Genomic DNA, 7591 nt, shown 5'->3' with positions numbered 1-7591 from the left:
TTGATATGAAAAGAGATATGTGAGATAGGGGGAAATGTTGTGAATGAATTCTTCCAGAAGAATCAGATTTGGCCTGACCAAATGGGAGATTTACATAAGATTGACAACAAAAGAAAAAAAAAAAAAGAAAAGCATTCCAAGCAAAAGATTTACCTAGACACTGCATCAAGATATGGTCACTCAGGATATAATCCAAGAATTTCATGTAGTGCTAGGTGGCTAAATATTAAAATTGTCAGAGGGTAAAGATAGAAGTGGGTTATGATTGGATTATGTTAAAGGATTCATATTTTATCCAGTGGAGATGAAGAACTAACAGAACCTTGAAGGCAAGTGAGAAATGAACAGGAGCAGGCTTTAGCAGTATTCGGACACCATCATGTAGAATGGGTGACTCTACAATAGCGAAATCAAGAAGCCAGTAATAAAGCCATCGTGTGAGCAGAAATACAAGCTGTAATTGTGAAATGGAAAACCGGATTACATGTTACTCAATCATTTTGACAAGTTGCAGTATTTTAGATCTGCTCTTTCAGTTTTATATTTGAATAATTTAGTGAGTACAACTTCTGAAGGGCATTTTCAATTCCATGCATACTTTATTGTGAAAGTGGCCAAAGGGTATTATTCTGTTCACAATTCTTTGCTAAAATAAAGAGCTATAGTTTTACCCTTCATACTTCATTTTTTCTGTTAAAAGAACATCAAGAGTAGTTTTAATTATAAGTGATTAATATAGTGTACTCATCTAAACTGGAATAATATATACAACACAGTACTAAGAAAACAATGCACTTAAAAATATAGAAAAAGAGAAAGATGCCATCATGCCCTTTTCATTTTCCACATGGTACAGAAGACTTTTGTTTTATTTCCTTAGCAGTAGGAACACCACAAACTGTAAGAGATTAATTTTATATTCTATATGTATTAAATGGAGAGTAGGAAAAATACAGCCCAACTGAAGTCCAAAACAGAATTGGAAGTGCTCTCAGAGTGTTGTAGTACCATGCCAATCAAAGTGCATCCTCTGTTAAAAGAACACACATATCAATCTGTTTGTTTTCAAATCGATAATTGTACATGAAACATCTTGATGATAGTATCATTAAAAAAGCAAACATATTTGCCTTAGTTAATAAAGAATGTCACCAATTAGCACTTATATTAATGCCAAAAGTATAGATTAATGAATCTTTGTCAAGAATTCTAGGTTGATGAATGTTATCCAGAACAACTTACAAAAAAAAAATGGTAAATGGATGGTATCATTCTTTGAAATAATATGAGAAGAAAGGCATTTAAAATTTACATGATGGATATGTATCTGGCATCAGTTAAACTTCTTGGCATTTGAGATTTCATGTAATTTTACTTGTGAGATAGACTAATTTTTAGGAAGCGGAAAAGATAACATTATAAAGAAATTTACAATTACTAAACCACTGAGGATTTATTCTCATAACTAAGAGACCAGCACTTAATTTCCACTTCTAATTAGTCAGAAGGAAATTGACCTTTAACTGTTACACATCTTAAAATAATGAGCTATGCAGAAAATTATTTGTAGAAAATGAAAACAAATGAAGCTAGCATGCTTTAAGCGCTTGAGTTAATCCAGCTTGAAAAGTCATTACAGTCCTTGTCTTCTGTTAATTCTTATTTTGTATGTATCTATTTATTCTTCAGATTGTGGATGATTTTACTTGCTTGATTTTAACTTCCAACATTCACATTGGCTGCCCTCTTTCCTACCATCACTGAAAACAAGAAGTAGGCACTTTTTGAAGATTATTCCATTCAACTTGAAGCAAGAAATGGTAATCAGTGAAATCTTTTCAATTTTGAAACATATGGATATAGATAGATATATAGATCTAGACATAAACATAAATATGCTGTATATGTGTGTGTAAAATATCTATATATCAAATATATTGTTATATTTATAGTGAATATATTATAGGCATTATATATATGCATATTTCCCTATACAACAATGCAACTGTACATTTTAAATAGTAAATTTAAACAGCAACTCTTACCAAACTAGGGAATTGTACTTAGCTAACTAAGTACAACAAATATGGAAAAGAGTTACTTAAGATCATATAACAAAGAGACAAAAGAAAACTATATATTAAATTTTATTGATGTTTAGTTGTATAGTAATGTGCATGTATGTATATTCTCCCAGGAACATCTCTTTTACAAAAGTTATACTGAAATAGCTGTTAAGAATACTATATTCAAAATATTTCATAGATCATTATAAGATTTAAAAGAAACGCTAAAATGTCTAGTACAAATCAAGTGCTTCATCTCATCACACTAATTACCCCAAATATGAACTAATTAACAAGCATAAGACCATATATCTCTAGTATGTGTTAATCTCATATAGTTTGTCACTTATTTTTTTCTTCCAAGTGAGAAGCAAATCATGAACTGATTAATATGATTTGTTAGTTTACTCTTTCCTTTGGGTAGAATCCATATATATATGTATATATATATATATACACATATATATATACATATATATGATATTTCTTTAGTGAATCAAAACTGCATGTTAAAAGACTTTAATATACCAGATTTCATATCACAGATCCTATAATTTTTCTTCATCTGTGTCATCTAAAAAGAATTTCTGCAACCATTAAAACATGGCAAAAATGTCATCCAGGTGGAGGCATTAGTCAGGTAAATGAAACAATAAGAATTCAGATTACTCACGACAGCGATGGTGCTTACACAATGATATGTCATCTCAAACACAATACCCAATTTAGAGGAAGGATATTTGTACTTGAAAAAAAACAGTACTTACACAAAAGAAACCAAAAAGATATTTATTGCTTCAAACTCAAACAGGGAAATGCGTTAGAGAGATACAATATTTCATATTCAATGATTCCAGAGTTAATTTTAGCTCATTTATCTTAAAATATATGTATCTGTGTCTAACTCTAAAAGAAATTTAAAGTCCCTACTGTTTCAAGGAAACACTTTACAGTGAGAAATCAAGATGTGTGTTGTTCTACAATACTGTATCCTATCACCATCAGTAGAAATTTAGATCTGGGAAGCAAACGGAGTTTGCCTTAACAGACAGCATTAAAAAAATCAGTTTTCCAGAGCAAACATTGAACCTGGCAGCTAAGACACATCTTAACACTACTTCTTGCCTCCACACCCCACAAATACATCCCATATCAGGTTCCCCAGGCTTCTGCGCTCTGGCTATTGTAGGTGTTTAGGGAGGAAACTAACAGAAAGAAGCATTCTCTCTCTTTCTCTTTCTCTCTCTCTCTCTCTCACTGACACACTCTCACTGTCTCCCTGCCTTTCCAATAAAGTAAAAAAAAAATGAATAAAAATTGAAAATAATATCCTGATGACTTATTTCATAACACATATCTTCTTTCAAAACAGAATTCTAAGCCAAGTTTGTAATGAGTATGTCTCCTCTCTATAGTTTGTTAAGACTTTGCTCCTATATAGAATAAAATCACCAACTTTAGAAGCTCAACTATAATTGCATGAGCCCAAGAAATGTATACTATGTGGGAAAATGGTATTTTCCCTTGAAATCAAAACACCTATATCTCTTGCCAAACTGTTTGTTTTGAAAAAATCCAAAGAAAGCTCCCTTCCCTAACTCTTTTCTCCCTCTTTAGCTCTCAACATTTTAGGCATCAAAGTAATTACCGGAAAGTTTTCATCATCAAGGATAAACAAGTAAAACATTGAACTCCTACTTAAATTAACTACCATTCAGTGTCTTAAGTCATAGACATGGCTTTGCACAAAAACTGAATTCTCACTCATTTTAAAATAAAACTCTCTTGAGATCCTAAAACCTTACTTTTTCCACCAACAATAATTAGTTTGTGTCTTGAAAAGTTAGTGCTCGATACTTTCTCAAGATACATAACGAATGTAACAGCAAGCCGGTAAGTGGCACTGCAGAGATATACCACAAGCTGACTCACCAACCTAAAGGCTAACTACAATAAAACACATTTTACATCACAACGATTTTCTTCTTTAAGAAGAACGTGTTTTTCTTTTTGTAAGATGGATTTATTTATTTGAAAGGAGACACACAGAAGACACATTGAACACAGAAAGGAGGGGGTTGGGGTGCAAGGAGGCATCCGGGAGCTGCGCGGGGAGGTAGGGAGGGAGAGAGAGAGAGAGAGAGCTATTCTATCCACTGGCTTACTCCTCAATGGTGCTGGAAGAGGACGGAACCAGGAGCTTGTAATTCCATCCTGGTTTCCCACAGGAGTGAGAGGAGACCAAACACATGACCTGACTCCCTCTGCCTTCTCCGTGAATTAGCAGGGAGCAGGCAGAAGACAGAGTAGCCTGGACTCCAACCAGCATTCATATATAATAGAATGCTGGCACTTGCAATGTGCTTCCTACTGACTTAAATTCATTTAGATATTCATGGAAATTACACTTTGCATATTAATTTGCGTCAAAAGTAATATTAAATAATTGAAATGATGGCAAGTCATAATAGCAAATCTTTGTTTCTTTTATGTTCCTAGCTCTTTCAATTAAAGGATCAAGTATTCCTCCCTGCCCATCACCTCCAAAAATAACAAGCTCAGTGACATTAAGAGTTCTGTTAGTTCACTGACCCTTCCCATAAGTCAGTAACACTGTTTTACTACAGATTCCATCCCGCTTTAATGGCTGATTCTGAGGATACCTGATACAAGGAAGTTAAAACCACTTACGCACCATATAAACCTGATAGGTTGTGATTCTGTTAAAGATAGTGAAATATAAGGACATACAATCAATTCCCTTGTATGATAGTCTCCAAAAATGACATAACTTTTTAAAACACACTCAAAACATGATCTATCTTTAATAAATAATTGATAACAAACTTTGATAATAGTTTTTATTTATCTAGTAAACATGTAGATATTTGCCCAGGTAGAATAGGATGCAAATGGCATGTATCTGGGGGAGGATATAGATTTCATTACTTTTATTGGTACTAAGGTGCCTTCAAAGACTGGCCCCAGAAGTTTAGTACACAGACAAGAGAAAAACAGCATCCATGTTCATACAATTCCAGCTACATATTCAGAAATTGAGAAAATATTGGTAGTGAAAAGAACATTGATTGTCTACATTTGAACACTATGCAACAGCCTATGACTATTAGATTCAAATGGACACAGAAGAGAGTGAAAAAATTTTTTAGCAATAAAAATATAGGGAGAGAGGGGAAGAAGAGCTCACACTGTAACCTACACAAAGCACCTGAATATCAAAAGTGGAAAAGCATATGGCCAGTGAGAAGAAGAAAGGTGCACTTGAAATCTGAAATAGAAAGAACTTCTCTGGGTTCTTATGATCTATCTTCTCACTGTTTCCTCCTCTGTAAGTCAGTGATGAACATAGAGAAACCAGCATGCAAGACTGGCAAAGGAAGAAAAAAAATGAGACATGCATACTAGGGAAAGATATTTTCAAGAAAAATAAAAGTTTACAAAAATAGCTTGATAGTTTTAAAACAGAAACCAAATACTATAGACATGATCTTATGAATGGAGCTTGAGAATCTCAAACAAAGAGATAGATGTTGATAAAGAGATCATTTTAGAACAGGCAAAAACAAATCAAAAATGAAGTGGCAGAGATCAAGAAAGCAATGTTTTAGAAAATTCATAAAGTTGAAAACTATTATAGACGTTATAAAATAGAACAGCCATGATTGAAAACCTACTTCAGCGAAGCTTAAGTATTGACTAAATTTGATACAACATGTATTACAGAGATGATTATAAATAGTTGTAGACAAAAGAGGTTTAGCATAATTAACATTCCTAAAGAACAAAATTATTTAGACATATAACAGGAGAAAATGTTGCTTAAATAAAGCTTGTAACCTGTAGAAATCAGCATAATTCTCTGAAGTCCACATCTTTGAAGAAACACAGTAGAAATTTCAACAAGTTCTTCCTTTTTACACTGGTGTTTTTAATGTTAAAATAATTTTTAACACTTAACAGCAGCTTTAATATGTGACACATTTTGCAGATATGCAACTGTGCATTTTAATCAATCTGCTCTTCTGAAAAAAAACTGTACGAAGTTATCCGGCATGATCATCATGAGGTGTTACTTTGCAGGTGGTGGAATTCTGAGATTGCATTTACCCTAAGTGTTTCTTCTTACCTTTGAAAACTTCATCCTTTCTCTTGCTTATCCTGGTCCTTAGAATGTGTTTTCTGTTTTTCTTAGTGGAAGTGTAGTATTGGGTCTAGAAACACCAAAGTATCAATTCTACAAGCCCTTCCCTATCATTTATTATCTGCCTTCTCTCTCAACAAATCTATGAAATGTTGTGTATCCTCCAACCACCTAGATTCATGTCATGCCAAGTAAAATTGGAGTCTAAGGCTAAAAGAAACATGACTTATCTGATACTGTGTTTAACTGTATGTATTTTACTCATCATACATATGCATATTATGCTTTAAAAATTTTTTAGGTTGTTACTTGTCTTCATTATTGTGGCCTTTGGTGTCCTCCAACACACTAGTGCCGAAGGTGTTGTCCTAGTCTTAGACCTTCTACTTTTTATACTCCATACTGTTTTCTTCACATCTGTCATGACCACCAGATTTTGACCACCTGCAAGGAAAGGAATCAATTTTATCTTTGTCTATCTAAAACAGTACCAGTACTGGCAAAGAATTTATTTAGAAGAATGCTTAAAAAGCCAAAGGAGAAATAATCAATATCTTTATAAATGTAAAGAGTAAAATCTTCTATGATGCAGGAAGTATCAAATCTAAATGGAGAGACATTACTTTCTCTGAATTTTATTTTTAGAATTAAGAAAATATTACTTGCAGCAAGTCACAGATTCATATAATCAAACAGTAGAACTGATTGTTTTCCATAATTAATCATCTATGTATGGCACAAAATATTAAGTGCATATAATACATACATACGTACATATATACTTAGATTTACTCTAAGCATGAAAGAATATTAATATTGAAACCATCAATATATATTATTTAATCCATTTTGTTTTAAATGAGAAATCAGTCCTACAGAGATTAAGTAACTTGTCTAAACTCAGAACATACTTAGAACTTGAAGTCAAGTGAGACTTCTCTCCAGTACCTTCCACAAGATGTTATTCAAAAATTAGAAAAGGGGGTATCACTGGAAAACAGGAGAGGGGAAAATGGGAATTTTTCCCCTAGGTAAGTCAGAAATGACTAGTTTGTAGTTAAATGAACCACAAACCTGATAACTGCTAAGGTGAGGTGATTGAAAAACAATCTTTCAAAGTTTATGCCAGCCTTGCGCTTTCATCTTGTTACTAACTTCTCTATGATTCATTTCACCCATAAAAGAGGGTGATTTTACATTCAACCTACTTTAGCTGAAAGGTCCAATTGAAAATACATTATTTCAATGCATGTACTTAAATATGTACTCCAATACATATTTAAGGTCCCATTGAATATACATTACATCAAGTATTATACATATGTACAAATACGAGTCATCTTCAACTGAATTAGCTATGTAA

The sequence above is a fragment of the Ochotona princeps genome, chromosome 11 (assembly GCF_030435755.1).
Source record: "Ochotona princeps isolate mOchPri1 chromosome 11, mOchPri1.hap1, whole genome shotgun sequence".
Taxonomy (NCBI): domain Eukaryota; kingdom Metazoa; phylum Chordata; class Mammalia; order Lagomorpha; family Ochotonidae; genus Ochotona; species Ochotona princeps.
Note: the sequence above shows the minus strand (reverse complement) of the source record.